This window comes from Littorina saxatilis, linkage group LG12 (genome assembly GCF_037325665.1).
Source record: "Littorina saxatilis isolate snail1 linkage group LG12, US_GU_Lsax_2.0, whole genome shotgun sequence".
NCBI classification, from domain to species: domain Eukaryota; kingdom Metazoa; phylum Mollusca; class Gastropoda; order Littorinimorpha; family Littorinidae; genus Littorina; species Littorina saxatilis.
In genome coordinates this window covers 24,646,736-24,653,287 of record NC_090256.1, presented here as the reverse complement: position 1 = coordinate 24,653,287, position 6,552 = coordinate 24,646,736, and positions in this window count along the sequence as shown.

The following is a 6,552-nucleotide window of genomic DNA, read 5'->3' as shown; positions in this document are numbered from 1 at the left end:
TGTGGTCGGCCTGGGAGGACGGGGAAATCAGCACTGACGAACTGCATGCTGGTCAAAGTCGCTGACCACCAGCCTTTCTGAAACCGAAGACAAGCAAAGAACTTTCAATGGCTGCGGAATGACATTTATTTAACATAACATAACATAAGCGACCTGATAGGCTTTTCAGCCTTTTGCCTGCTATGTATTTCAACTAGTGACATCGTTTGTATTTGTCACTTTGTGCGCTGCGTACGTCCTAGGACGATCTCAATTATGTTAAATTTGTAGACTAATGTACTTATTCCTGAACAGAAAATTAATAATGGAAACAAACTGAACAATATTTACCCAATGATGGCATTGTGCGACATGTATTTTGGCCGATACTGATGGAACAAGAGTGCCGTGGCACATCACTTCAAATATGGCAGACCGGAGGCGCCGGAACAGGAAACTGCATGGGGTTCAACGAGTTCACCGGTAGAGGTTGTCTTCCAATCACAACACCAACATCGCAAATGCAAATGGGGACAATTTTTTTAAGAAAAAAAAATGTGTAAATGAGGGCCAAAACGACCATTGGGCCGAAACGACCATTTGGGCCGAAACATCCTGGTAAATTGGGGCTGAAACGACTTGGGCTGAAACGACTTGGGCCGAAACATCTTTGGCTACCTTTTGATACAGCTTCACTGACGAGAGATCTGCTGTAGAAGAGTCTTCCTCTGATTTAGCAGGAGTTGACGAGATGCAGACTTGTGAAAGTGATAGTAGTAGTAGTAGTAGTATATAGGGGCGGCTATATTTGTTAGCCAAAGGCCGCGAGGCCTTATTGGTGCCCCTTCTTTGTCAGATACTTTGCATGCCTAAATCCCTATTCTTTCAATGCTTTCAATCAAAGTCGTAAAAAAGGTTAAGAAATTTTGGAGAATTGTCCAAGAAGTTTTTGAAGGCGTCTACTGTGGGTGCGAATTTTATGTTAGCGGGTAGTGCATTCCAATTGTTAGCAACTCTATGAGAAAACGAAAACTTGCGCTTGTTAGTCTTACAGTGTTGAACAAAGATTTTTCCCTGGCTGTTTCTGGTGTTGTCTGTCTGCTTGAATGTGAATATTTTGTGCATGTCAATATCATCCACCCCATTTATAATTCTATATGTTTGTATTAGGTCACCCCTTGTCCTCCTTCCCTTCAGAGAGTGGAGGTCTAAGTATTTGAGTCTGTCCGCGTAAGACTTATCCCGGCACTCCTTTAGAATTTTAGTTGCTCGACGCTGCACCCTCTCAATTGTCTGAGACTGTCTCTTGAGGAATGGGCTCCACACCACATTTGCAATATTCCACCAGAGGTCTCACAAAGGCTTTGTATAGCTTTAAGAAGGTGTCCTTGTCAAGAAATGAGAACGTTCGTTTGATAATGCCAATCCTCTGATTAGCTTTTGACACAACTCCTCGAATATGCGGGTCGAATGACAAATTGCTGTCGAAAACAACACCGATGTCCTTTTCCTCATCACATTCATTTATTTTTTCAATAGCATCATTGACAGTCATCACGTAGTCATATTTGGGATTCTTTTTACCAGAATGCAGAACATTGCACTTTGAAACATTAAAAAATAATTTCCATTTATTTGTCCAATCCTGAAGTAAGTGTATGTCTTTTTGCATGACTGAACTGTTTGTTGCTTTATTGTACAGCTTTGTATCATCCGCAAATATCTTCACTATACCGAAGATGGTGCCGGCAATCCCGCCTGACAAGTTCCTGACCCCTCAAAAACCAGGACGCCTCATTCGTCCACGTCAATCTTCCAGAGACTTTAGCACCTCGAATCCAGTAGACAACTACATCAGGAACAATAGCAGATGCTTCACTGTGCCACGCTGTAACACTGAGCAATACAGACATTCGTTTTTTTTCCAAAGACAGTTGTGGCCTGGAACCAATTAGATGAAGAAACTGTAACCTCGGCATCGACCGAGAGCTTCAAGTCGGCGCTGGCAGTAGCCAGACGACGATAAAGAACTAGCTGCGCACCCCCCACTCCGCTGCAACTATGCCAGACATCTGGATGACTTGTTCTACAAGTGCAGCGTAACAGACAGATACAGATACAGATACCACTAACCACATCTGGTAAGTCATTTATAAACACTGTAAATAGAACCGGCCCCAAAACGCTGCCCTGTGGAATTCCGCTGAAAACTGCTGCTTGGTTCGACGTTGCCTGTCCAACTCATACCCTCTGGGACCGGCCACTCAGGAATGACCGAATCCAGGAAAGGACGCTGGAACTAAGCCCATACGAAGCAAGCTTTAGGAGTAATCTCTCATGCGGCACAGTATCGAAAGCCTTCTTAAAGTCTTCTTGATAAAACAATAGATTTTCAGAAAGATTTGCCTGCTCATATACCGTACAGGCGTTGACTCTGGAGAATGACAAACTGCGACAAGAAGTCTGGGCACTGAAGCAGTCCCTTGATACTGATAGAAAAGAAATGTTTTTGGAATATTTTGAGGGTGATAATGAAAGAGTTAAATATTACACTGGACTACCTTCTTTTACGATGCTGTTGACTTTACTTGGCTTCGTTCAAGACCATCTCCCCAAAGGCAACAGAAGGGTGTTGTCACCATTTCAGATTCTAGTCATCATTTCCTTGATGAGACTGCGTCTCAATCTTCCTACACAACACCTTGTGCACCTGTTCGTAGTGCACCGATCAAAGATCACCAATGCGTTTGTGGACACCGTCAGTGATATGTATAAACGCTTAAAATGGTACATTCATTGGCCAGACAGGAAAGCCTTACAAGCAAGCATGCCCCACGAGTTTGTCGAGACCTTTGGCAAAAATGTTGCTGCTAACTTATATCAATAATCGACTGCTTCGAAATCTTCGATGAACGGCCATCAAACATCCACGCAAGACAACAGACATATTCACATTATAAGCATTATCATACATTTAAGTACTTGATTAGTATTACGTCAAAGGGTGCAATTTCTTTTCTGTGAAAGAGATGGCGAGGCCCGGCAAGTGACAAAAACATCACAGCGAACAGTGTCAGTGGGCTTTTAAGTTTTAAACAATGTTTTGCCCGGAGACACGATCCTTGCAGACCATGGCTTTAACATTGAACAAAGTGCTGGACTTAGGTGTGCTGATGTATAAATCCCTGCTTTCACGAAAGGCAAATGCCAGATGTACTCACTAACCTAAGGCTCCCAGTCCCACGTGTTTTTCTACGACTTCTTTGGGCTCCTTAAAGCGCCGCCATCTTGAATATGTAACCATGGGAAACAACTCCTCTAGGCAAGAAGAGTTCACGGGCCTTGTAACTTTTCGTCTGCTACATGAAAGGACACCCTTGGGACCAGCAAAAAGTGTTCCAACCTTGCAGAGGGCCTGTCATGACAGGTATAGTTTAGGGCTAATGTTGACCTTTAGCGTTGTACATTCATAGCTCACAATCCAGTGGCATTTTGACTTATGTTTGACATAAGTCACACATAAAAGCAATGAATAATTCTTGTGACATTAATTGACCCCCAAAATTAAGCATAATTAATTAATTTGGTCATTTTATCGAGGAAGATAGGCGTAGTTTGATCAAGAATTCTGCAAACAGATTTTTTTAAAGATTTTTTGTTAGCTTGGGGGTCACAGCTGAATGAAGTACTCATGCTACAAATCAGCATGCAAAATCAAAGCTCCGTTCAACATGACAAAAAAAAAAGCTCACAGATGATGCACATGGATTTAGTTTTACTGTAAAATCCAAGCTTCATGTGCTCACACACACACACATGAACACACATTGCAGCCAATGGAGGACGTCAGCTGGCTAGTTTTGCCTTTTCTCTCAAACAAACTTAATACTGACTATTCCCCTCCCCTCCAATGTGCTGCTGTTCGAACTTTGGACCATGTATTCTCCCCTTGGATTCTACTTTGTGATGAGAAATGGTATTTTGACTTTGAAATTAGCTTCAACGAAAAATATTTCTTTTCTTATTCAAGGGACGTAACCGCTCGGTGCGTTTTCGAATAAATCGACTTTGGGGTAAGATCGGTCGAATCACAAATGTGCTTCAGTTGCACAATCTTGACATGCTTTTCTCCCTCAAGATAATTGTACCGCTTGAAATTGGCGGAGAAACATTCAGTCTGAAGTTGATTTTGGCCAACGCCTGACTGACGTCCTCTCGATAGCTGCATGTGTAGAAAAGTAACTACAATGAGCTTTCCAAAATTATGAACACTTGAACCTCATAGGAAGCCAGTAAAAGCAGAAACAAATATGCATTATAGATCGAATTGTGTATAGCAGGTGTTTCCGGAGTCACTGGGTTAAATAACAATTCCATTTGTGGTGCTCAAAGGATGAAGACATTCTCCACAATGAAAAAAAGGAAAATCCCAAGTCTGATCGACTTGCCACTATTTCTCCATTACGAATAAATCAATTAGTACACTTACTAAGCAACAACAGGAGTTTAAACAAAATGAATCACACGAAACATGTCAGTACATAAATTTTAATCATAACGTGATTACTCTCCTTGTACACTCCTAACTCCTGTTATATGAGATGGTAAATATAGTGCAATATGTAATTGTGATAGAAAATCTTAAATATAAAGACTTAGATAAAGACTTAAATGATCTTATTTAAATTGTATTTGTAATTTTATGATAATCTAAGAATACTACCCCGAGCTAGGGTAAGTGATAATAGGTGTTCTTTCTTTCTTTATTTGGTGTTTAACGTCGTTTTCAACCACGAAGGTTATATCGCGACGGGGAAAGGGGGGAGATGGGATAGATAGAGCCACTTGTCAATTGTTTCTTGTTCACAAAAGCACAAATCAAAATTTGCTCCAGGGGCTTGCAACGTAGTACAATGTACATGTATTACCTTACTGGGAGAATGCAAGTTTCCAGTACAAAGGACTTAACATTTCTTACATACTGCTTGACTAAAATCTTTACAAAAATTGACTATATTCTATACAAGAAACACTTAACAAGGGTAAAAAGAGAAACAGAATCCGTTAGTCGCCTCTTACGACATGCTGGGGAGCATCGGGTAAATTCTTCCCCCTAACCCGCGGGGGGAATAATAGGTGTGGTAGTTATTATAAATGAACTTTCTTATTGAATGTCCTAATAATTCTTATTCAATGTTTTTTAAGTTATAATTGTTTACAAAAAGGCATTGTCAAAGAAATATTTCAATTTTTGAGTCACTTGAGAAAAAGTGACTCTATGTAATCGGTCAGTGTTAGTCTGTCCGGCCGGCCGGCCGTCCGGCCAGCCGGCCGGCCGTCCGTAGACACCACCTTAACGTTGGACTTTTCTCGGAAACTATCAAAGCGATCGGGCTCATATTTTGTTTAGTCGTGACCTCCAATGACCTCTACACTTTAACGATGGTTTCGTTGACCTTTGACCTTTTTCAAGGTCACAGGTCAGCGTCAAAGGAAAAATTAGACATTTTATATCTTTGACTACTTTTCTCGGAAACTATCAAAGCGATCGGGCTCATATTTTGTTTAGTCGTGACCTCCAATGACCTCTACACTTTAACGATGGTTTCGTTGACCTTTGACCTTTTTCAAGGTCACAGGTCAGCGTCAAAGGAAAAATTAGACATTTTATATCTTTGACAAAGTTCATCGGATGTGATTGAAACTTTGTAGGATTATTCTTTACATCAAAGTATTTACATCTGTAGCCTTTTACGAACGTTATCAGAAAAACAAGGGAGATAACTAGCCTTTTCTGTTCGGCAACACACAACTTAACGTTGGGCTTTTCTCGGAAACTATAAAAGTGACCGGGCTCAAATTTTATGTGAACGTGACTCATTGTGTTGTGAATAGCAATTTCTTCCTGTCCATCTGATGCCTCATATAATATTCAGAACTGCGAAAGTGACTCGATCGAGCGTTTGCTCTTCTTGTTTAATGTAACATTTTAAAGACAATACTGAAAGAATTATCATTATTTTTATTTTTATTACATTTCCAGGAAAGCATGTCTGTTCAAACAATCATGAGAATTAAGTTCTTTGGGAATGAGTGATTGTTCTTCTTTTTCTTCGTTCATGGGCTGAAACTCCCACGTTCACTCATGCCTTTGCACAAGTGTTTATTTTTGTGTATGGCCGTTTTTACCCCGCCATTTAGGCAGCCATACGCTGCTTTTGGGGGAAGTATGCTGGGTATTTTTGTGTTTCTATAACCCACCAAACTCTGACATGGATAACAGGATCTTTTCCGTGCACACTTGGTCTTGTGCTTGCGTGTACACACGCAGGGGGATAAGGCAGTAGCAGGTCTGTACATAAGTTGACCTGGGATATCTGAAAAATCTTCACCCTTAATCCACCAGGCGGCCGCGGCCGGGATTTGAACTCACGACCATCCGATAAGAAGGCAGATGTCTTATTCACTAGACCACTGCGCCCGTCGAGTGATTGTTCATTTTAACAACAATCTGTAATGTATTCAAACTTCTAGTTGCTAATACACTTTGTACAAACACACACAGCCATTTGC